At 34.6% G+C, this 25,793-nt stretch overlaps 2 long non-coding RNA genes across 3 annotated transcripts; one reads left to right on the top strand and one right to left on the bottom strand.

Annotated features, from left to right (window-relative positions):
* Positions 1-461: 461 nt before the first annotated feature.
* On the top strand, positions 462-2,382 carry LOC121173104 (uncharacterized). Its single transcript, XR_005887311.1, has 3 exons — positions 462-1,069; positions 1,158-1,451; positions 1,619-2,382. It is a non-coding gene; the product is annotated as an uncharacterized lncRNA (long non-coding RNA).
* A 216-nt stretch (positions 2,383-2,598) lies between these two features.
* Positions 2,599-6,755, bottom strand: LOC100779717 (protein LNK3-like). Of its 2 annotated transcripts, none has more exons than XR_001383496.3 (7): positions 6,436-6,755; positions 5,366-5,718; positions 4,841-4,935; positions 4,657-4,733; positions 3,924-4,043; positions 3,693-3,838; positions 2,599-3,139 (listed from the first exon to the last, which is right to left on the bottom strand). It is a non-coding gene; the product is annotated as a protein LNK3-like (long non-coding RNA). The 2 variants fall into 2 exon arrangements; XR_003263403.2 differs by having other exon boundaries at positions 3,924-4,007.
* Positions 6,756-25,793: the final 19,038 nt, after the last annotated feature.

The following is a 25,793-nucleotide window of genomic DNA, read 5'->3' as shown; positions in this document are numbered from 1 at the left end:
ATGAGACTAAACATGGTTCTTGTTATTTTTATTTTAATATATATGTATTTTTAATTCAATATCAATGAAACACAGGAACAAGGACCTGTCTCCACAAAGCATGAAGGAGAGGATTGATTAAAATATACAATACTATTAGAAAGATAAGGAGTGGAATGAAGTTTTGTTGCCAGAGACTCAACATTTCTAACAATAAATCTTGAGTAGATTAGAGTATTCAAGAGAACACAATACAAATTCTAATTAGCATAGTTTTGGGATCTTCAGTACTGTTTTGAACATCTTGCATTACTCATTGTATTCACGCGTGTGTGTGTTTCGATAGAAAATTGGTTTAATTGTTTTTCATTAATGGTTTGTTGTTTTAGGCTAATTAATTACTTCAATTTTGTTATTCAATTGTTATATATTGAATGCTATATAATTAATTGAGCTTTAGGTTAGGGAATGCAACATCTAAAACAATTTTTAAGGTAAAACTCATCTTAGAATCATAGCATTTTACGACGGATCTTACATCAAAACCGTCTTAGAAAACTACGATTCAAAGATGTTTTTACGGTGAAACCCGTTGTAGAATGCTTGAATTCAAAGACGGCTTTTATTGATTCTAAGACAGTTTTGATGTAAGACCCGTTGTAGAATGCTACTATGATTATACGATGCCTTTTAAATAGAAATTGTATTTGAATTCACACTGTTTCTAAGTCGGTTATTATGGGACTATCGTGAAAAATCAACACTTGACTTTCCACGATGCGACTTACAAAGACGGCTGACAACCATTGTAGAATGCTCATTTTGATCATTGTAGAATACTGCTTTTACACTGGTGGGAATTGGAAACCACCTAAGCCGTCAAGGTCTCAGATACAAAGAAAGTTTGATGAAGAATTAACTCACAATGAAAAAACAGCACTTGAAGCTCTTGAGAGCATGAAACAAGAAAAAGATCGACAATAAAATCTTTATACGTACCAACAAGAAGTACAAACAATCAACGGTGCACTTACATTGTAATGAGGGCGTGCAGTGCGTCTTCCTATTTTGAGTTTTGAGAAAATTACATGTAAATATTTTCATTTTTTATATTTTGTATTTTCTAAGTTTGTATAATTTCTCATTTATTTTTAATTTTTATTTTATTTTTTCAATAGACTACTCTCACTCCACTAAAGTCCTGGACCAGCCACGACAAACAATCTGAAGAATTTGTTGAAGGGTCATCATCCTCATCAAATTACAAAATGAATAATGCTTGTACACTATATCGGAAAGACACTAAAAAGAATTGCAAACAACATAAGGAATGGCCTCAAGTGGAAACAAAATTTACTGAAGAATTCACAAGGCTTCTAGTTATGAAACAAGAAAAAAATCAGCATGAAAATCATAAACAAGCAATGACAAACCTACATTGTAACAAGGATGTACAAATGCAAGCTCTCACTGTAAGAACATTACATATAAATATCTTTATTCTTTATATTTTACACCCATAATTTTGTAGATTTGAATTTACAATCCTCAATTTTTCACTCATTTTAATAATATTTATTTAAATAGATTACTCTCACTAACGTGTGGTCCTGTATTTGCCATTGGGAACAATACCAAGAATTTGTTGAAGGATCATCATCATCGTTACCAGCACTGGAGGAAGATGATAAAGTTGCAGAAACCCTCATTTCTTTGGTCACAACACACCAAGAGGAGAAACGTAAATCATTGATATATGATACTTCATTGATATAAAAGTTGCATTGCTTTATCCATTGTATTCTGTGTTTTTTTTTTCTTTAATTCATCTGGGTCGTGAATATCATCTTTTTTTTTTCTGTCTTCAAAGACATTAAGAGATTAAAAATAAAGCAAGTTAAGCAATAAAGAAGAAATAAATAAATATATAGTTACATTTACTTTCATAAAATATATAATATTTTTTATTAGACTAAATTTTAAACAATTATTAATAATAAAAATTAGTCATTTTTAATTGCTGTTGTCTTGTCTTAAATTCTTGTCCCCTAATTAAATTTTCTGTTCCTGTCCTTGATAGAGTGACAAGATTTTCAATACAAATTATATTATTGTTAATTATCTTTTATGTACACTGCTAAACCAATTAAGATAGACTCTCTTAGTCAATTTTATTCATATTTGAATAGTTGTTCCATGTTTCCTATTTTCAGATTAAATGATATTATAGGTTTTGACTTTCTATTAGAGAATTATTACCAGAGTTCTATTTATTAGAGAATTATTACCAGAGTTCTATTCAAGTAAATAAAATGTGTTTTCAGTTGTATAGAGATATTGCTTAAATGACATGAATTCATGCGTAATGTCAGCGTGATTTTCGTAAAGTTAAATTAAGTTATAACATCCATTTTACTCGTAGAAAATAATTTAAACATTGATTTACATTTTTTTTCATGTACATGGTTAGTGAACTGATAGTATAGTTTATTAGTTAGTTTCTTTTTGTCAATTTTGAGCTCATGTAATATTGAATTCATAGTATAGTTTATTGAATTCTAAAGTTCAAAAGTACCCTGAATTGAGCCTATAAAATCCTAAGAATCTAGACCAAACAAATTACATCAAATCAGTCACTTACATTCCAAGCAAAATTGAGCTGAATGTATACAACAAACCTTTGAATAAATATAACAGAACACTAATAATTCAGATACTTCAAAGAAACCTTAACAGATAGATTGAATAATTACAAGAAATTGATATTTTTTTTCCTGATTTTGGTTAAGCTAATGCCTACAAGAAAGCTCACAATCACACTACCTAACCAAACCCTATCATGAAAGATGTCTTCATGGGATCTTCTCATGTGATATATGAACCTGTGTCCCTTGGTTGATTACTTAGTCCAAACCTGGGAATCTCGGCATCTACTAGTAATTTTTGTGGGTGGGAGTAGCAAGATTTGTCTTCCATATTCATGGCTTTTGAGTTGTTTCCACGTGGACCATTATTACTTCCAATAACTTGTTGAACGGAGTTTGTTGATGATGTAATTGGAGAATGATGTATGTTGAACTCCATGCTCTTGAACATGAGATTTGCAATTATTCTGTCAATATTGTTGGTTTCTGATTCCATTGGTTTCTTGTCCTGAGACCTAAATACAAGTTAACATATTGATAATTGAATCAACCATGGACCAGTACAAAATCATGTTCTAAATACAATATATTGTTAAATGGAATTGTGCCTAACACAACTAGTTTTGACATTGCAATGCAAGCTTAACAAATTGTCAGCTAAAAAACAAAATGAAACATGTAAGCCAAAAACATAAGTAGCAGACTATATTACTGCTTTGACTAGAAATAATCTGAATGAAATAACAATATGATGTCCAACTCATTATCATGATTCATGCTGAAAACCTTGAAGCAGTGAAATAACAATTTTGTTCATGGAGTAAACATAGGCCAAATCAAGCCAAATTATTCAGCCATCCAGAGAAACAAAGGTCCATAAGATATTATATTTCATCAAGTTCTAGAGATGTGAATTAGTCAAATAAAAATTGTAAAGTATCCTTAGTATATTTAGATGTACCTTTACTGTTTTGTCATTAACAATTTTTCATGCATTAGATAAAAATGTGTATGCAGACTGCACACACAGTGCAGACAAGCTTCTAATGACTGATCATAATCATGTACCTCATTGTTTCATTGTGATCTGTATGTGGTATTGCCTTCTGTATGTTAAGATCTTCATTCTGGTCCAGCATTACAGGTTGTTCTTCAGTGTTTCTAGCAAGACGGTACAGAGCATCTCGGAAGCAAATACGGGTCCTCTCGGTGAACTTGCCATGTGAAACAAAAAGAATAAGGAAAAAAAATTATTGCAGTTAATCAGATGCCAGGGATTTGAGTTCTTAGTCACTTCACCTGTCCAATTACCATCTCAAGATCCTTCAGTATGAATTCCTCAAGTGATGATGACTGCTCACACATGCCATCATCTCTGCTACACTGCTCAAATATGTCCAAGACCTTGGTCAGTGGTGCCTTAAAGAAAAATAAATAGATTAGATTACACTGTAAGCCTTGAAAGAAGATCTATTCGTGGAAAGGATTAAATAAAAGATGACCTTAATGCTTATTCAATGGGGTGAAGATTAAATAAAAGAAGAAATTAGTGGAAAAAACGGATTCTGCAAGCATGAACAGATGTAGTATTACACACAAGTTCAAATGGATTCTTGAAAGTTCACACAAACAGGTCAGGTTGAACACTAGATAATGAAGCAATTGCTTAAAATTTAGAAAAGTTGGAGCCAAAAATATAATATTACAATGATAAGGCATAAGAAAAAAAACCTAACCAACTACACAACAAGTTCCTTGCAAATAGTAGCATGCAAGTAAACTAGATATGATAATTGCTTTAAATCCTACTTGCCCTGCACATATAAATAGCATGCAAATAACCTAGATCGTCTGGTGACTATGTTGGCTTACATGTGACAATTAATGATATTGGAGCCTAGACTATAATATTTTGAGTTCAAAATGTGTGTGCAAACAATCTGCTAATGATTGATCATGATAAGTAAAAAAAATTATCTTCCAAGCCAAATGATATTTTGTCTTAGATTGTTAAACAGAAGGAAATTGTCACCTCTATATCCAGGCAATTCTTTGATTCTGAGTTGCTAGAAACAGACTTTGAAGCTGGTATATCTTTCTGCAATATACCTGATGATAACAAGACATGTATTTTGAGTTACTTTGTTCTCCCAAATCATAAATAATGCTTAAAATATATGCTTACAATAAATTAATGTCTAAAATAGAATGATCACCAGGTGTACTGCTGCATTGGTTTTCAGGAGAAATGTTGATGGATTTGTCTAGGTTTTCAACGTCAACACATGGAAGACCTTCAGGTACAGAATCCCTGAAATATGTTAAACAAGTGATGCTGTAACATCAAAAGATATTCTATTTGATTATAATATATATTAACTAAATGATTATGGTAAACCAGTGAAAATTGAATGGCTCTGCTGTGTTATGTTTGTAATGCAAGATGAAAAATAAACCTCCATGATAGAACTATTAAAGAAAATTGGAGCCCTATCCATGCTATTACAGGTTCAAGATAAAGGGTATGGAAAACCAAAAATATGATTTCTCTAAGTCTGTGTAGGTCCAATGATAAAGATAAATGCAAAGAAGTTCACAATTCAAAAACACCACAGAGCAATTCAATTTGCACTGGACTTCCTACAATTGAGTGTATACTTATGCCAATTTAATTTACTTAGAATCTACATGATTATCCTAAAAAAAATCAAGTATCTCAATCCCAGAGATTAAGCTTGTACAAGAAAGTGTCATTCATCGGTTCGAATCTCGGTAGATCTTGAAGCTGGTAATTAGGCTGATCGCATGAAAATGCTGTCTGTTGAAAAGATTGCTCAGGCAATCCCCACATACACTTGAACTGCTAGAATGATCTTTATCATGCAGAGATGGTTCAAGCTCAATTTGATTATTGAATCTTTCTTCAAAGAAATCCATGATAAAAAGATTTTTAGGTGAATTAAAACCTTCAGTTGCACTTATTCCCCAGTTTGACCAATAGTCTGGTGAAGGATGCCTGTCCAATAAATCCTGATCTCTGGGAACCAGATAATCATTAATGCCGTTCCCATAGTACCAATCCATGATCTAGTATCTGCACATCACATAGGATCAAAGAAAATGAAGATTAGCATGTAGAAAATGGCATCTGTGATTGGAATATACACGCAGAATTTGTTGTTGCACATACACAAACACTATTTAATTAACATTAAAAGGAGTATTTCAATATCCCATCTTCCTTCTATATGATATGTATATCAAAATGTCACAGGGGAAAGAAAGCAACATCATCCAATGTCTACATCTACATCCCCTTGTTATGCAAACTAAACTGAACTTGGTTTTTCAGAGAAATACAGGATAACAAACGTTTCAGCTAAAACTGATAGACTCAAGAAATCTCTAATAAAAGTTGAAATAAAACATAAATCAGGCAAAAAGTTCAACATGATGGTCTTCTAGTTATAGACAAATGCCTTCTTTCTATGGCACTGGCTAGTGAGGATGCCTATAAAATGCTTTGGTCAAATATAGGGTAAACAAGAAAAGTATGCAGAACAGTATTTTCATCCTCTATACTGATCAAAGATTCAAAATCAAGTACAAAAGAAAGGAGAAAGGAAAAAAAGACATCATATCAAAGAAGAAAAGAACAGGAAAACCTCAACAAAATCAGAGAAACTGACTCAAAACTAGTTATGACTTCCACCCACAGTAAACCACAGATTCTTAAAACCTACTAAAAATCACACATAAATAGCCATCATAATCCAAAATACTAACGCTTAAAAAAGTGAAGGAAGCGTACCCTATTGATGCTTATCTGCAAAAAGCGAGAAAACCCAGTTTCCAATTGATGAAAACAAATACAGAATACGGTTACACACCACAAAAGAACACAACTTGAAGTTGGGTTGATAGTAATCAATTATCAGAGGCGGCTATTGGGAATGGTTTTATGTGTGTCTAATTGGAAATGGTGAGAACCATTTTTTTTAAAAAGAGTGAAGAGAAGAGGTTGCAACTTGAATGATGACGAAAGAAGAAGCAAGAGACAGTTGTAAATAAAAAGAGAAAGCAAAAAACATACGACACGTTATGGGGGTTTGTGGCTGAGAACGTTCTGGTTCCCCAAACGTTTGTGGCTTGAATTGCTCCATCTAAAGCAGCATTTTCATTGGTACATGTGTCAGTACGAGGTTTCGTTTTAAGATTTTCGTGCTTCTTGGGGATCTCACCATTTGGCATATGATGCCATCGAGATTGAAGGGCATGTGCTTTCCCTAGGAATTTGCTTTCCCCTTAGGCCCCTCTACTTCACTAGTTTGCATTAATTATCATATTTTAACTCGAAATCATACTTGAGTTTACTTCAATTTTTATTTTTGATACTCATGAAATGAATATGAATATGAGAAAAGTATTATTTTTATATATTCAAGATTAAATATATTTTTGTTTCTTTAAATTTAATGTCTTTTTTATTATTGTTTTTGTAAATTTTGTTTGTTTTAATCTTATAAAATATATTTGTTTTATTTTTTATTTTTAAAGTATTTTAGATAACACTCTGAATATTAAAAAAGTATTATTTAAAATACTTTAAACATAATAAATAAATAAATAAATATATTTATAAGAACTTGAATGATTGTTTTATAAAAGAAAAAATAAAATAAAAATATTAAATTACACAAATCAAAAATATATTTTAGCTTTATTTAATGTTTAATTTCACACACTAGATTGTCATACTCTCAGTCATTCAGATAATTGTGGTGTCATGTGTGTATTTTCCTTCTTATTAGTCATTTGTCATCATTAATTTGCGAAAGTCTCTTTTGATCTATAACCTATTATATTAAATATAATATATATCTAGAATAATATATATATATATATATATATATATATATATATATATATTATTAATAACAATATAATATAAAATGACGATATACTACTTTTGATCGATATTGGTCATCCATCAGTCAAGTCTGTGTTCATCATATGTTCTGGTCTAATGTGGTCGAGTCAAATGATATTTGTTTTCCTCTTTAGTCGAATATTTATCCTTGTCTAAATGGAAAATATGATAGATGTCTTATACCGAATCTTAGTGGATTAAGCATTCGAAGGGGTGTCTTGTCAACAGTCTTTTGTTCATACACATTAAACATTATTGTACGTTTTGGAGGCAATTGCAATGATTACGACCTTTGAAATTTGAAAGCTTACAGGGGGCACCTTTCACAGCCATCAATTCACAGTGAGTGGCTATGATCTAATCGTGTAGAAGGGCACACTCTTTGGCTTCCAAGGGGTTCCAGAAGACTATAAAAATCTCCTCTCCTCTTTCATCTTTTTCTTTATGTTTTTTTTTTCTTCAGCGCAAGTTTTTCTTCTTCGGTCAACGTACCTTTCCTTTCTATCATTCTTTCTTTCTTTTGTCTGGTCATTTTCGTCAATCCGGGTAAGTCATCTCCCCATCTTTCCTATGTCTCATGTTGGTGGGGATTATGATAATTCCAATGGAGGTAGATGCTCTCGTTGGAAGTTCACACTATCGGGGAAAGTTCTAATAACGAACCCTCCCATCATCTTGGTAACTCCAAAGTTATTATTGACAATGCGTCTAGTGTTCTTGTTAACGACATCGTTGCTAATGTTGCCATGGTTAGCCCTAATGCCAGGGAGGTCGAGTCATCTCTGTCTTTGTCAGGTCAAAACATGTCATTCAAGTTGTGGTCCCCCGTATTTTCAATCGTATATTTAATTCTTATTTTTCTTATCAATCATTTAGGAGTGAATATGTATTTTGATCTCTATCTTTGTATTTATTTTGTAAATTAGTCCCTATCTTTTTGAAATGTAAAAAATAGTCCCTATATTTGCATAAGTGTTGTAAAATAGTCCTTACCGTTAAATTTGAAAGTAATATCGTTAGTGAGGTGCATTGTTGATAATTTTAGTGCCACATAGACTATCCAATGTGGCACTAAAGTGTGTACATTTCTCAACCTGCTCTTGACATTGTTAGTTCTATTTCTTTCCTGTTCAGGGAAGGGCTGTGGAGGAGCAAGTAAGATCCATGCCGCAACCCTTAAGTTCGGGGGTTAGTGGGAAACAAAAAGAACCAGACAGTGGTTTGGAACCCTACCCATTTATCTACAAACATCCGCAACCTCCATGGAAGTAGCTTCTAATTTATGATTTTACCTCTCTTTTGAACTGTTCATAAACACACACCTTTCCAATTAATGCTTTATTACCCGAAATGATCCTCAACAGTAGGTCAGTGCACTGACATCCTTTAGTAACAGAAGATCTCGAACTCAATAAATGGTGGCGGAAGATGGATGTAATATGATTCAAACGATTGATTGTTAAGAGGGGCATAAATTGAGTTTTCTTACTGTTCTTTTTTCTTTTCTTTCGTTTGTTTATCCTTTCCTGTAGCTTTATAGAAAGGCATTACAAGCACATAAAGTCTTGGTGCGTCTACCCGTAATTTCTCTTTCATATGTCAAAGAAATTTATAGGCATAGTATCATGTCCCATTAATAATAAAAACATCCAAACACATCAAAAAGAGAAATCATTACTCAACTTTAGTCTTATGAACAAACTAAGTGAATCGTAGCATATAGCTAAAAAAGAAAATATATGGAAAACAAGTTTGGGGGTGGCATAGATTTGAGTAGATATACAAGTAGCAACTTTCCAATACACCAATAAAAACTAAAATGTCTAGGATGAGTTTGAGGATCATCAACTATCTACCTGCAAGAGTTACCCTACTTGTCCAGGGCATTCGCCTATTTATGACAATGTGTTTTGGACACATATTGTGTCTTCTATACGATTTTGAAGTGAAAAAACCCACCAAGACAAATGAAAATAATGCCATTGGCGCAATACAACTACAGCAACAGGATATCATCCTTAACAGGAATTTGAGATGCCTAGAACCAAAATTTAATGGGAAAAGAGAAAATAAAACTAATCCTGGCTATATTTCTGTAGATAACAATGGAACCAGTAATCTGCTATACATTTTTTTGACAATTATTTTTTTTCCCTAATTCTCATTTTCTTTGCCATCTACTTGTATATATGCGGCAATCTTCATATTGCCAGTGTCCCTTCGGAGATTGTGGTCTCATCTAATGAATCTGGGGATGGAGATTTGCGTTTGTTCATAGTTCTATTATATCCATAACCAAGAGAACTTCCACTTGCTTCCCACAGCTGCACGGATAGAGCAAGAACAACAGACACCATTCAGATATCAACTATACAATAGTGATATAAGCTGTGTATGCTTATGCATGAATTCAAAAGGAATACCTACCTCTATGAGCTCAGCTAGATGTCGAGATTTGAATTCATTTATAGTTGCTGCAATCTCTGATGTGGGGAGTTTAGCCTAAAGAAATAAATGTTTTGAAAAATAAAGATCACACATTTCCATGTTATAGCATTGTGTCATAATTTTAATAAATTAGTAATAAATATAATGAAATATTTTCTTTGAATATTGATTCTAATAAGGCCTAATTAAACATCATCTTTACAATTTTATGAACACAACATCTTGTTCTGCCAACAAGATATGAAGTCAATCTCGCAAATGCAGTAAAGAACAGAGTATGCTCAAACAATTTCAAAGAAAAGTTGACCTAGACTCGAGTAAATTATTTATATAAGGAAATTAACAATAGTTCAGCTAATGTGCACAAGATTCAATCACAACAAGAAATAGCCATACTCATTTACTACTGAATCTGTCATGTTTGAATAAGACTATATTAACATAAATATTATGAGTGAGACATGCCAAAATATTTTCCATTATATCAATATTTCTGTTCCCACAGGAATATGATATTCAATGATAATTGTTACCCGAGAAAGCACAGCAGCTGCTAGTTGAAGACTCGGTTCCAAGGTCTTCGGGACAACCTGCAAGTGGCAGAAAGTTCTCTAGATAAGCATTTCACTAATGGTAAGTTTTTCTTTCAATTTTGCTACAAAAAGCAAGACTAAACAACAAAACTCTTTTTCCACTGGTAGCATTTGGTGTGCAGATAGGATAAAATAGAATGCCCTGTTCTGTTCTCTTTGTTTCATCCTTTTAAACAGATTTCAAAATGTAATAATTTTTAATTGTGTTCTTTTCTCAAACAAACCAAATATAGTTAAACGTTCCCAACATAGTGGTGTTAATCGTTTTTTACTGTTCAACTCAGGCTTTTTAATTATGGTTTCACTTAAAGCTTTTGTTTTCATTTTCAATGACATTTTTGTTACAGATTGATTAGCTTCCTCTATTTGAACTAAATCTATTCAACCCTCCGTCCTAGTTCATTAATACCACAATCAGATCATTGTATGTGTTAGTGCGTATTACAGTATTCTCAACCTTGGTGATGGCAACTGTTGATGGTGTCAGTTAATTTTGCGCCATTTTCAGGCATTGTCCAGCTAGCTTTGCATTTTCAGTAATGGTAATGGTATATCCTTGGTGTCTTATTAGAAGCGGTGGAATCAAGGGCCAAGATCTTCCCATCTTGGAGCTGCGATGCTGTGAAAGAAGGGTGTGCATTTACGTTTTGGTGAGCAACGTTAGAGGTGCAGGATACAGTAGGCATGGGGCGGGAAGATGAAGAAGAAGAAGGTGGAGATGAACGGCGCAGAATCTGAGGGAAATGGAGAGCTGTGAGAGGAATGAAGCTCTCTTTTAATTCGATCCAAAACTTGTCACATTGATTTGTTTACATCGACAAGAACTTATCACATAAATATATGACAAAGGGTAGAAATTAAATTTTAACAGTAGAGATTTAGTTACAACACTTATGCAAAATAAAAATTATTTTTTACGTTAAGGACTAATTTACAAAATAGCTATAAAGATAGGGATCAAAATATTTATTCACTCAATCATTTAGTCCTAACTTTAAAATAGTTAAAATTATTTCATAAAATATATTATTATAAAATTTATTGGGGAGAGGAAGAAGCAAAGCTTGTAATGAGAGTTTTATCCACTAGATCTGTCAAATGTAAAAAAAAAAAAAAACACTTGATTGTCCATTTAAAGTAACACATGGTAAAGCTTCATAGACACTGTAACATGTGGATTTTGGAGGAAGTGGGAAGCGACACGTGAATGTATTGCAGAAAGAAAGTTTAAAAAATGTGTAATATTTTGAATTAATCTATTTTTAAAGTTTACAATTCATTAAAAAAAATCTTTTAAGAACAATTATATTGATTGCTATTTTAAATTGAAGTGACATGCATGTGGACATTAAATAAAGGGTATATTTGGTGCTCAACACAACCAAATTGAGGTTGAAATTATCAATAAAGAGGAGTAGAAGAGGAATTGGCATGACATGATACTTAAATGAAACAAATTGGGTTGAAATTATGTTTTTTATAAACAAAATTATTTTATAATTTCATTTCCAGTTTATAATTATAAAAATATCTTAATTTTCTAATGAAACAAATAATTTAAATTTTAGAATAAATTAATTAAGTTTTCTTATATTTAAATCCATATCCAAATCCAGATCTATACTAAACCTTAAGTAATCATCACTAACCTTACATTCAACGCCAAGCCAACGATACCACTAAAGTTGTCGAGTTTGTCATCACCACCAACGTCTACAACACCATGATCTTTCTTTGCCTTCTACAACCCAAATCTAGAACTAAACCAAACTCTCACCAATCTTCATACACTTTTATTATTTGTGATTTTTAATTAAATTAATATTAATTTAATACAGCTACTAATAAAAATTAATTACTAATAACCAATACATCAGTGTGTCACCTCACCGATTATAGGTTAACATCACAAGCCTAATGATCAACAAAAGTCAATAAACAAAGATATCAAATCGATAATTTTAAAAGGTAAGAGGACCAAATCTTGCTACTAAAAAATAAAGAAATCAAAATCAAATTTTCTAAAACTTGAGAATCAAAATTACAAATTAACTTTTTCTTCAATGAAAAAAAATCCCTGTAAGACAAAAAAAAAAAAAAAAATCCCCATTCTCTTCCCACGCCCATGCAAGCAAGTTCTTGAAAATCAAATCATCCAAGATACTTCTTATTAAGCCATGAAAACCTAAATGCTATCAAGGAAACTACAGCCGACAACAGCACAAAACGAACACCCAATTGAAATTGGAAACTCGTGGTTATGAATAATATGTGTAATTCCGCAATTGATTATTAGAATGGTTTCAACCTTTGATTATTTTGAAAAACTAAAACGTATAGAAATACAAAAAAAGAAGATACTTTTCTACAAGAAAACAAACAGACCCGTTTATAGAAATGCTTCTTTTAACTAACAACCAATTTCTTGAATAGAAAACACAAATAAATTATAAATGAAGCAGTAGTTCTTGTTCTTGAAGCAACATGAGTTAAATTATGGATAAAAATGTCATTAACAAATATGAAAATGATTATTACATAATTGGTATCAAGTTCACAAGTAGTGTTCGCATCTACATATCTTACAGGTACAAGCCTAACACGTAGCAGGTCAACTCGTGAGCTCCTCCATTTTGCCCTGATTATATTTAAGAAAATTGGAAAATCAAATTGCATTTCATACTATTTTGCAATATAAATCTTAAAGCCGCAAGACAACTTAACCTGTGAGATAAATTGCTCTGCATCAGTTCACTTCAGAAGGTGCATTGAATGGAGGGCAAAATTGGCACTCTTATCATCACTAAGCATAATGCCTTCTCCAATGTCATCAATGACCCTTACTTTGATTTAAGGATCTTTTGGCGGTACCGTATCCTATAAAATGCAAATTTTAATGAATGACAATACAGTAGTTTACTGTCAGATTGCAAATTCATTCTGCTACTAGAAACTACAAGAGAACAGTGAATAACTTCAGTCTCAACTCTCAAGCACTGTTCCCAGCTTTCAGCTTGGTCTTTTTACCAGTTGTCCTATTACTTACACCTAAAACAAATCCACATCAATATCCCCAAAGAACCAAGTTTGTTAATTTTCACACGAGATGCATGGTTCTCAACCCCCGAGATTACTTTCATTCTGCAATAGAACTTAAGGTGCATCAAAACAAGTATCTGCATGATAACCCTTGCATATGTCACTTGTTAGAATTAAAAGAATAACCAGATTCATAAAAGATTCCAATGCACATGCTTAGTGTTCCTTAGATGCATCATCACTTGAATTATTCAACTATCTAGTAGATAAAGATGGGAATGGTATGGATCCATCAATTGCTTAAGCGAATACTGCAAGACTTTTTGCCACAATTAAGTGACATGCAAAAGATGAATATTACATTATAATTTGAACTGAAACGGAACCATTTTTTTTCTGTTTTACAAACATGAAGATAACTTAAAGCTAGGGATAGTTTTATAATTATAACACAATCAAAAGTAGTTATTTATCAATCAATAATCCTTAAATTATAAGCAGATTAGCAGCCCAGGCTAAAATTACTTAACATGGCACTGATTACAGCTAGAGCATCTTGAGAACTACATTGATACACGTATCCATAACAGAAGTATGCATTTTTTTCTCTTATGTGAGTGTATACTGGTGCATGTGTGATTGCAGATGAGGGAGAAGGGAAGGAAACGGGGGAAGGAGAGGGAGAGGTTACCACATATAATATTTCAATGCTTTAGAATGCTTCGTGAAATGTTCTTCCTCTGTATTACAAAGCTTCACTTTAATTTCTTGAGGAAGCACATGCCCTATCTTCCATAACAAGTTTCGTATAATTTATGCTCGATTATACCTGCAGAGAGACAAGTTACAGAATCTCAGAATGCAGATAAGTTACAGAAGACAGCAATACACAAGAGCTATGCTTGATGGTAAATAGCGTTTCAAAGAGATACTTACATATAGGCCATTAGGCAATGTTTATTTCGGACTACAGCAAGATGGTGGATAAAGGCTCCGTAGTGATCTGCATTTTTTGTTTGGATATCCAAACTGTTAGTGCAGAAGGACGATAACTAGCAAGAATCTGGCTTCGAGGGCCACTGACCTCCAGAATAAAGAGAAGGAGAATATCAAGGTAATTTTCATTGCCTCTGCCTTATTACAGGAGTTCTATATTTATAGTGGTATTACAAATAAAAGAATTTGTAATTAGGTGCTAACAGAATCCTGACAGAATTAGTGGAAAAGCAAATGGCAGACCAAAATGGAAATATGGTAGACAGGATTGCCAGCTCAGCTTCCAATGGTTCAAACATAGTCCTTGAGGTACCTAGGTGTGGCCACCTTCCTCATGAACCTTCCTCTTGTTCGTGGCTGAGGTTCGATCTTCCTATCATTCCCTATGCCATCCAAAATCACCAAGTCCTCGAGGTGATAAGTGGCTTTAAGCTGGGCCCAATCTTCTCATGACGTGTCATCCGGTGACAATCCTTCCCACTGAACCAATACCTGGAGCTTGGGATCAGTGGAAGTAGGGTCCTAATGAGTTCCTACAATAACCAAAGGAGTTATAATTGGTTGGTTCTCGACGAACGTAACTGGTAGCGGCAAGGGAGACACCGGGTCTGTGGTCGAATGGTGAAAAGGTTTGAGTAAAGAACAATGGAATACAGGATGGACACGTGTACCTTCAGGAAGTTGAAGCCTATAAGGAGCCTTTCCAATGCGTTCCAAGATTTGATAGGGCCCATAATATCTCTTAGCAAGCTTAGAGTAAGCTACCAGAGTTCCGAAAAGAGTGGATTGATGATGAGAGTGCAATTTCACCATGACCCAGTTCTCGACATTAAAATTGACATCCCTCTGTTTAGTATCAGCAAGTTGCTTCATAAGGGCTTGTGCCTTCAAAAGATTCTTCTTGATTTAAGTGAAAATGACTTCCCTGTTAGTTAGGAGTTTGTCAACAACATCTAGATTAGAAGTTCTGGCAATGTATTGAGGAATGTTGAAAGGCTTCTTGCCGAAAGTAATCTCGTACGGAGAAGCCCCATAAACCGAATGCCATGATGTATTATAGGATCATTCTACCCAGTTCCAAAATTTACCCCACGAGGATGGCTTCTTATGAACGAAAGCTCAAAGGTACTGTTCAGTTACATGATTAAGCACCTTTGTCTGTCTGTTAGTCTGCGAATGATACACATAACTCATCCGTAGGTGAGTATCGCTAAGCCTGAATAGTTCCTGCCAAAAACAACTGATGAATAAAGGATCACGGTCCGAAACCAGGCTACGAGGTATTCTGTGAATCTTGCCAACAATCTCCATGAAGAGAACAACGACAATGTGAGATGTATGATGGGTTGGTAGCATGCCTAAATGAATACCCTTTGAAAAACGGTCTACGCCCACCAAGATAGTGGTGTGTCTACGAAATGTCGGCAGGCCAACAACGAAGTCGAGAGAAATAATGAGGACATCAAAGACCATACCCAAGCCCAGAAGGAAGCCCAAGACCCAATACAAGGCATAGGAGGGCCTATAACAAGATCAAGAGCTGAAAAGACCCAAGAAGCTTTGCAAGAAATAGTGGCTAATATGAGGACAATCCAATTGTATGAGGGGACCCAACATCTAGAGGCCTACATGCGTGGGTTGCTAGTCACATGTATTGCTTGCTTGGAGTGAGAATAGAAGACAATTATTGGCTAAGGCATTTAATAATAATAATAATAATAATAATAATAATAATAATAATAATAATAATAATAATAATAAAGTGCTTGTAGCTAGTTTTGAGACTTGGACCTCAAGCTTAATTATGCCTCACTTAATCACTAAGGCATTTTAGTTATGTTTACAATGTTGAGATTTTATGTTTCTTTTATTTTCTACCAAGTACACAAGAAGTGATTTGTATAAATCAATTGTGAAGTGAATGGAAAGAGACTTTTGGCTGATTTTATCATTGAAGTGTGTGAATTGTCTCTACTAGGGTTCTTCCTTGAACCATTTGATCTTATCAAGAATTTCTCAATTCTTGTGGCGATCCTCAAGGCTTATCAGGCATCATTGTTTGTGGTTCCTATCTTGTTCTTCCTTTCACATTTTTTGTGTCCTTGTTAATTTCTGCAATGCTAATTTTGTAATTCTATCTGAATTTCTTATTTGCATATCTCTCATTTTACTTAACCTTTTTCGGTATTTTTTGTGCATAAATTGCATTTCAAAATGTCCTCTTTCACCTCGATTTGGAACTTCCCAATCCTAGTTTTGTAGGTTGAGAAAGGAATAAAAGTTAAAATATATTTCTAGTTCAATTGGTGTACGAATTCCATCCTAAAATTGATTCGAATTGAAGCAAGGTAAGGGGGATTCACATCAAAGGTCTTCCCACAGCCGGAATGGGACTGATAAAGGGCACAACAACCCAACTACCTTTTTGGTTTCATACTTAGTATGCTGGCAGCTAACACAAGCCACGATAAAATGCTCCACATCTTTACGAATTCCAAGCCAATTAAAGTTCTCACTAAGCCGTGGCAGGGTCTTGGCTACCCCTATGTGATTGCCGGTGGGTGAATAATGAAATTTCGTGAGCAAAGTTGTAATGAAAGGTGAACCCTGAGGTAGCCAAATGCGGCCGCCCTTCAGGATCAAGTCCCGAGCAATGGAATAATCTGGGTATGTCGTTGGTGTATTCAAAATAGCTTGGCACAGCTGGATGAAAGCTGGGTCTTGCAGGAGGTGCTGTTTAAGTTCCTAAAAAATTATGAAGCAAGGAACTAATAAAAGGAACAAAGAGCTTGAAGCAGGGTTTGGGAGTCTGGATAAAGCATCTGCGACCATATTCAATTTGCCTAAACGGTATTGAATTGAATAATCGTACCCCATGAGTCTGGTGAGGTACATTTGATGTTCCGAAGTTTGTACCACTTGCGTCATTAGCTTTTTTAGACTACGTTGGTCTGTAATAATGGTGAAATGATGACCCAAAAAGATATTGTTGCCATTTCTTCACTGCGGCGGTGAAAACAAAAAGTTCACGGACATAGGTGGAAGCACAAAGCAATTTGGGACTAATAGGTTTATTGAAGAAGGCGATAGGATGCCCTCTCTGTAATAATGGTGAAATGATGATCCAAAAAGATATTGTCGCCATTTCTTCACTGTGGCGGTGATAGCAAAAAGTTTAGACATAGGTGGAAGCACAAAGCATTTGAGACTAAAAGGTTTATTGAAGAAGGCGATATGATGCCCTTTCTGTGATAGCATGACGCCCATACCGATGCCGGAAGCATCGGTCTCCAATGTGAAGGACAGGGAGAAATCTGACAAAACCCAAACAAGGGCTGTGGTAAGAGCACCCTTTAATTCACTAAAAGCATGTTGGGCGGCAGGGGTCCATTCAAAGGGGTCCTGGGTTGTGAACCTAGTCAACGGAGCTGCGATGGACGCATAACCACAAATAAACCGGCGATAGAATTCGGCGAGGGCCAAAATATTGCGCAACACCCTGGTGTATATGGTGATTGGTAAGTCGCGAAGGAGACAAGGAGAGTGGTGTCTAAAACACGGAGCAAATTTAGTGATGAAGGTTTGAATTTCTAGAAGAAGGTGGGTTGTGTTTGTTTGGGTTGAAGGGAGGTTTGTGGGTATAATGCGAATATGAAAGTAGGCACTGACTCCATCCTTGCGAACCAAATGATGAATTTGGGGTGGGGGTGATAAGATGAAGAGAAGAGTCAGTGTCGCCCTTCAACTCAACAATGTGTCCTTCTCAAAAAAAATTCATAGATAAACCATTGTAGTCCGTCAACACAGGGCCAAGGGATTTGAGCCATTGCACTCCCAACACTAGGTTCGCACCATATAGCAGCAGGACATGGAGGTCAACAATGAAAGTGACGTCTTGGACATGTATTGGAATAGCTTCACAGAGAAGGTGACAATCTAGTTAATGTCCATTACCCACCATTACGCAGAGAGGAGTAGTGGCCCAAGGTGACAGGCCTAATTGGTTTACCAGATGCTCTTGAATGAAGTTGTGGGTACTACCCTTATCAACTAAGATCATCACCTTCTGTGCTGCAATGTGTCCTAAAAGACGCAAAGTCTCAGGAACTAAATGGCTCAAAAGTGTGTGTAATCTGATCTGGGCCTAAGGCGGGTCATGGGTATCAGGTGGGTCGGGTAATGGGTCCATGGTAGGGTTATCTTTTGGAAAACCCTCATCATTATCTACAATAAGAAGAAAAGCCTCAGAGGCGCATTTGTGGTCGTGATGGAACTTCTCATCGCAATTGAAACAGAGGCCATGCTCTCGTTGCAAGGCTAACTCTTTAAAAGACAATCTCTTGATAGGTAATGAAGGGAGTGGCTTCTACGACGTGGGTAGCAAAGGGGAGGAGGATGACGCCAGAAACAGCGAAGGAGGAGTCAAGGTGGTGGAAGATGGAATTGGGCCAGGTTTGCCGTAGAAGGAGCGTCAACTATCGAGAACCTTCTCCTCCTAGAGTTTGGCCAAGCTAACTGCTTGTACCAACGTCAACGGTTGCAGGCCTGAACTTCACGGTGAATCTCCGGGGCCAAGTTGAAAATGAAGCAGCTCAAGAGGAATTGCGATGGGAGACCGATGATTCAGTTTTCTAGGTCCTCGAACTCAGAGAGGTATGCTTGGACAGTGCTGCGTTATGTTAATTTGAACAAAGCCCCAGTAGGGTCCTTATACTGGGAAGGGGCAAAACGAGTCTGAAGAGCTTGGAGAAATATCAGCCAAGACGTGAGTTGACCATTATGGGTCATCCACTGGAACCAAGCAAGAGATCTACCTACCATGTCAAAGGAAACGATAGTTAGACGCTCATGGTTAGGGGTTGAGTGATATTTAAAGAACTGATTTATCTTGAATATCCAACCCAGAGGGTCTGTACATTGAACCTTGGGACTTTATGCTTCATGCGATGGGAAGAAGAAGGCAAAAAAAGTGGTGGAATGACGGTGGGGAGTGGCCTGGTGATTCAAGGGTAGTGAGTTTGTGAATGAGTTCATCCAGCTTAAGGGTCATGGTGTGAAAGGTCTCATTGAGGGATAATTGATGGGTTGTGAGCTTGGTGATGGTGTCCTCAAGTCTGTCGGAGTTCACATTGGATCGAGTCGATTCCGCCATTGAAGATGGACAACGAGAGCACTAAATTGTTAGTGCACAAGGACAATAACAAGCAAGAACTTGGCTTTCAGGGCCACTGACCTCCAGAATAAAGAGAAGGAGAATATTAAGGTAATTTTCATTGCCTCTACCTTATCACAAGAGTTCTATATTTATAGTGGTATTACAAATAATAGAATTTGAAATTTGGTGCTAATAGAATCTTAAGAGAATTAGTGGAAAAGCAAATGGCAGACCAAAATGGAAATATGGTAGACAAGATTGCCAGCTCAGCTTCCAACGGTTCAGACATAGTCCTTGAGGTACCTAGGTGTGGTCACCTTCCTCATGGACCTTCCTCTTGATCGTGACTGAGGTTCGATATTCCTATCACAAACCTTCTTCTTGCGTCTTTCTATTTACACAGAACAATTGATGCTCAAAAGGGATAGGATACTGCAACAAAAAGTGATGACGCTCTGGGGAAAATACGCATGTGACTTTGTCTTTTATTTAACATTGTAATGCAATATGGTTTTACCATACACAGGCTTGCATTAAAAAAACACATGCCTGTAATGAGATTAGCATACTCCAATGAAAAAAAGGGGACACAAAAAAAAGCAGGACACCACATTAATGTTACCTTATCAAGGACTGAAAATCAAGGTGATGTTGAGTGCACTCTGCAACTACTTCTCGAAACAAATCATTCTACAAGATTATTGGAAAAATAATCAACCATAGCAAACAAATATCCATAGAAATATAAAGAGTGGATAGTGAGTTTCAAATCAGGGAATGGGAACAGGTCTAGATAGATAAAGATTAAGAGTAAATAAAATCAAGGCATCAAATAGTAATATCACACATCATAAGTACTTCACCATCCAAGGATGCTGATGTAACAAACTGGAACATAGTGCGTTATGATAGACCAAAATAAGTTCTGGCTGTAATCAAGGCTGCTAAAAGGGTTTTTCCCCTTTCCTTCAGAATGGGGAGATGCATGAAAGTGGTAGAAATGTTTGGGAAATGTAAATAGTGACCTAAAAAGACAAGCAGGAAATGAATTTAAGAAGAAAAAAGATTTCATATGTACAGACCCAGACAGAGCTCAAGTATTGTAATTGAAAGTACTATAAGATTCAAAGTCGTTTAATATTCATTTGATGATAAGAATTGGTAACAAACAAAATTGTATCTAATCGTACAATTTGAATCATGAGTGTAAGATTCTAATAACTATGATTTGTTATGATGAGTTGGCAAATCAGTTAGGAAGGTAGTTTGAATATCGGGAGGAGGGGGTGTGAGACATGCAACATGCTAGGGTAATTGTTTTAGTGTTTTGACAGAGAAAATCATTCTCCGAGGAGCCCAAGGCCTTAGTTGTGTCCTTGTAAAAGCTTCGGCTTAGTTCTTTTAAATTGAATAGCACTTACACTGGTTTCTGCTTTTGATGTCCTATCAGCTAGATTTCACTTGAATGAACTATCATTAGGAAAGGGGAATATCTAAACAGATTGTGATGAGTTTTGACTAACTAATTCAAAACGTACTACCAGGGAACTTTGATGGTAAAGTACAAAATGTCATGACAATATCTACTCATTCTTAATGCTAGTGTTCAGCATCCACAATCACCAACTTCTACAGAAATGCATGGCATGTTGAGAACTAGTCACAACTTCTGTAAAGAGTAACATACCGGATTTTGATCTGCCCATTTCCACAACTGAGACAGTTCTTTATTACCCAATCTCCATCTTGGCCTACTGCAAATAGCAAGATAGAAAAATGTAAGCAAGACAATCATAGCATTGGCAAGCATCAGTACAAATTAGTAACATAATAATAATAAAGAAATCTACAATGGCTTATAGCCAGTCATTTTGTTTTCTAAATAAAAATAACTTCACATGTGTTGGACTAGTTATATCTTGTCCACTTGTCACCTTTACCCAGACGCGGATTTCTTTGTTGTGAGCTATATAAATTTTCTTTACCCTCTACCCAAAAGTAGTTTTTAAATTGAACACATACATTTCATCTATGTTTATAGCCTTTAAATCTTTAAATATGTTCATTATCCTAAACACCACATCTTATATAAGTAGATAATGACATCAAAACAGAATTCTCACCACCCCCCCACCCCCCTCCCCCTAAAAAAAAAAAAAACCCTAAGAGAAGGTCCTGAGTAGAGTTCTGTTCCATGCCAGCTCAAAAGTAAACATATGGGTGTGTTTTGCCCCAGCCAAAACTAGCAACATTGAAACAAGGCCATCAGTTTTGGAGTGTATATTGCATGTAACCACCGAACCAGGATGAGTTTCAATCAATCAGAAATAAGCATCCCCAATTTAATGACATATGATCGGATACTTACTGCAATTCTGCAACATCCATGTATAAATAAAAAGTATTTAATTAATTCAGAAACAAAGTGGACCATAGCCTATGTGTTTCATAAAGTGCAAATTGTATAGAATCAGTGTCTCCAAATTGCAGAATGCATCACTATTTTGGATATGTAAATATCTTAATTGTGGAAAGTCTTTTCCATTCAAGTTAACATAAATCAAAGCTAAACTTAAGTACTCAACTTTATTGAACAACAGTTGTACCCCACGGTTTAAAAGAATATTTGTATTCAGAGTTGGCAAGCTTAAGTGTCTTGAAGTTTCATGAGCATCCCCAGACCATAATGAAGACCATTTCCAAATGTTGCCAATAAATATGATGTATGTTTGTAACTTTCCAAATATATAAATATCTGTAGGTAAAACTGAAGCATCTTGGATTGATAAGTCCAAACTTCTTAGCTGATTCAAATTCCTTAGCTCACTTAGACTCGCATTGTTGGTTAGGCTTTTTTCTCCTTCAACCTCCCATTGGATATTGCAATTCCCCATATACATTTCTTCCAATCTTGTTAAGCTTGATAAAAGATTGGCAGGGATGGTTTTCAGTTGATATCAATTTGCTAAATTCAACATTCGAAGACAAAATAGTTGTCTTATTTCTTTTGGGAGGTCTTGAATTTCTGATCTTTCAAGGATGAGAATTTCTAACCTAGTGAGTTTTGCAACTATAGCTATATCTTCCAATACACATCCATACAAATTCAATGATACAAGACTTGTCAAGAGACAGAGAGATGGAGGCAGTGAAGGGACAAATCTCATTCCATGTAAATTAAGAACCTTTACTCCTAACATCCCTGAGAAAAAGTTATTAGGGATTGTTAAGTTGCAATGATTTCTTCTTAGTGACATTAGCTTCAAATTTGGGCAATCCAGCTTATCAGGAAGCTCATCTATATCATATGGAGGCAAGCTAATATAATGGCATTTTTTAAGCTGAATTATATCACATTGCTCCATTTCTGTGAACTTTCGTAGTTCATAAGTCAGATCAATCTTGAAGGCATATGCTTCACCCATATCATGAACAACACATGCATTATAACATACTCAATTTCACTTTTAAGCAACAATGAAGTGGCTCTAAGATCATATATTAAATTGTAATATTTATTTATTGCCTCTGTTAATGTTTGCAAATCTCCACCATATAATCCCCAATAACATGAAAATAGTTCACCAGTATGGATGCGGTTTAGCCCAAATGAAATAATTAACAAGAATAATGACTTTAGTTCATCACTTTCTAAATAATGATAACTTTCCAAAGGACAGATAGATTCCTTAAACAACCCTTGTTGATCAAATCTTGTCATTGGTTTAAAGCATCCATCCAAGTAGAGACATCTTTGTTTCTCAAAGCCTTTGCTATAACAACTATAAAAAGAGGCAAACCATCACAAAATTCAACAACATCTTGTGCAATTAATGTTATATAATTTTTTTCAACTACATCACCTGCAATATTCTTAAACAACTTCCAACTATCGTCATCAGATAAAACCTCAAGTCTAAAATCCTTTTGAGTACCCATCTGTCGTTTAAGCAGATTAAGATTTTTAGTCGTCAACAATAATTTGCATCCCATGTGGTCATCACCATAAGGAATCCCCAGTTCTGCCAAATCAACTCGGCAAATATCATCAAGAACAATAAGCATGTTCTTCTGCTTGTTTATCCGTTGACGCAATTGTTCCGCTCTTCCTTCTTTCGTCTTTTCTTCGAAATTCAGACACAACGCATTAGCAATTTGGCCTTGAATATTTTCCACATCTAGAGAATCTGTTACCTCAGCCATAACTACAACATCAAATGAACCATCTTTTTCAACTTGCCAAGCTAACTCTTTGGCAAGTGTTGTTTTGCCCACACCATCAATCCCATACAACCCAATCATGTAGATTTCAGGATCTTTCAACACTAGTTGAATTTCTTTCAGCGTTGATGGTTTAGAAATTTTATCAAAATTTCCTCTTGCTAAGACTTCATGAATATCTTGCATCGTCTTTTTGGATTTCTTGTTCTGTTGGTGCCTAGACCATAAATTTTGGAAGCATCTCATACAATATTTATCTTTTGCATGGACATCATTATTGTCAATAAGTTTCTTTCCCTCAGAAATAATGGCATCCACTTTCTTTAGCCAAATTTGGACATTATCTACAATCTTTTCTCCATTTCTTTTAGCCTCATCAACAGATTTTTGCACACTATTTTTGGTGGCCTCCAGGTTTTGAACCTCGATTTTGAGCTTTCCAAGGTTGCTTTTGTAGGAGGTTATGTAATCAAGACCAAATTGACTCCGAACAGGTTTAACCGAGTATTCAACAATTTTAGAATCCATTGCCACCACTTTCTTCTTGACTTTCGATTGTTATTTTTATAGAAATAACAGAAAGAAACACTGATATATCAATAAACAGCGTTTGTCAAACAGTCAATTGGTTCAGAATCATGTGAGTATAAATCTTAGTATTTGTCTCGATTCCTACCCATAAAAAGTAACATTTGTAAAATAATAATAATAATAATTACAGTGAATCGAAAATTAATCAGCTGAAAATCACTCCAATCTAAACTCTATTATGGGTTTATTCAATAAATTACTTATACTATCAATTAGAGCATCTCCGACGCGGGTGTTTCATATGTTACTTAAAATTAAACAAGCTTAACAAGTTTTTACCATTGGAGCATATCATTTGAGAATATGTTTACTTAAGTGAGTTGCTTATATAAACAACGGTTACTTAATTCATTCTTATTAATTAAAAGAAACATTTTTAATTATAAAATTTAATGTGGTTCAAATTAAGCACTCACTCTATCAACTTTAGCATTAAAGTAAATTTTTTAGTAAAATTTTTAAATTTATGTGGCAGTGTGGGGCTCTAAAATATAAGATAAACAACTCATTTAAGCAATCATACATTATAGAGATTCTTAATGTAATATAAGTACTACTAAAAGATACTATCTCCATCCCAAAATATCTGTTACATTTGGGAAAAAAATTGTCCCAAAAAAAGTGTTACATTTGAAAAAAAAAATTTATCCCAAAATAAGTGTTACATCTGAAAAAAAATTGTCCCATGTCATATTTGATTTTTCAATGTAACATTAATTACTATTTTCCATCAATACTCCTAATAAATGTTAATTTAGTTTTTGAATATAATATTAATTTATTCTCATTTATTTATTTAATAAGGTTAGTTTTGTAAAATCATCACTCTCTTTCATCTATTCATTAATTTTTCTTGGTCTGTGTAAAATAACTTGGGATAATGCTTATTTTGAGACAGAGGGAGTACTATCTTTTTCCCATATCTATTTATTTTATCAACACACCATCACATTATATGCTATAAATCGAGATAAAAAAGATAGTATATGAAGGAATTATTATTTAAAATAAAGTTTATTTCTAACCATGTGTTATGCTACATCTCATCTTCCTAATAATTTTCCCTTTAGAAAAACAAAATATATTGTGTTTATAATTTTTAATTCCTAATTGGAGTAAATTTAAGATGATCAAGACAATTTTCACAATTATGATTAATTAATGCCATATAGGCATATTATTTGAAAATTTATAGG

This window comes from Glycine max, chromosome 11 (assembly GCF_000004515.6).
Source record: "Glycine max cultivar Williams 82 chromosome 11, Glycine_max_v4.0, whole genome shotgun sequence".
NCBI classification, from domain to species: Eukaryota; Viridiplantae; Streptophyta; class Magnoliopsida; order Fabales; family Fabaceae; genus Glycine; species Glycine max.
This window is presented reverse-complemented; position numbering and strand designations above follow the sequence as displayed.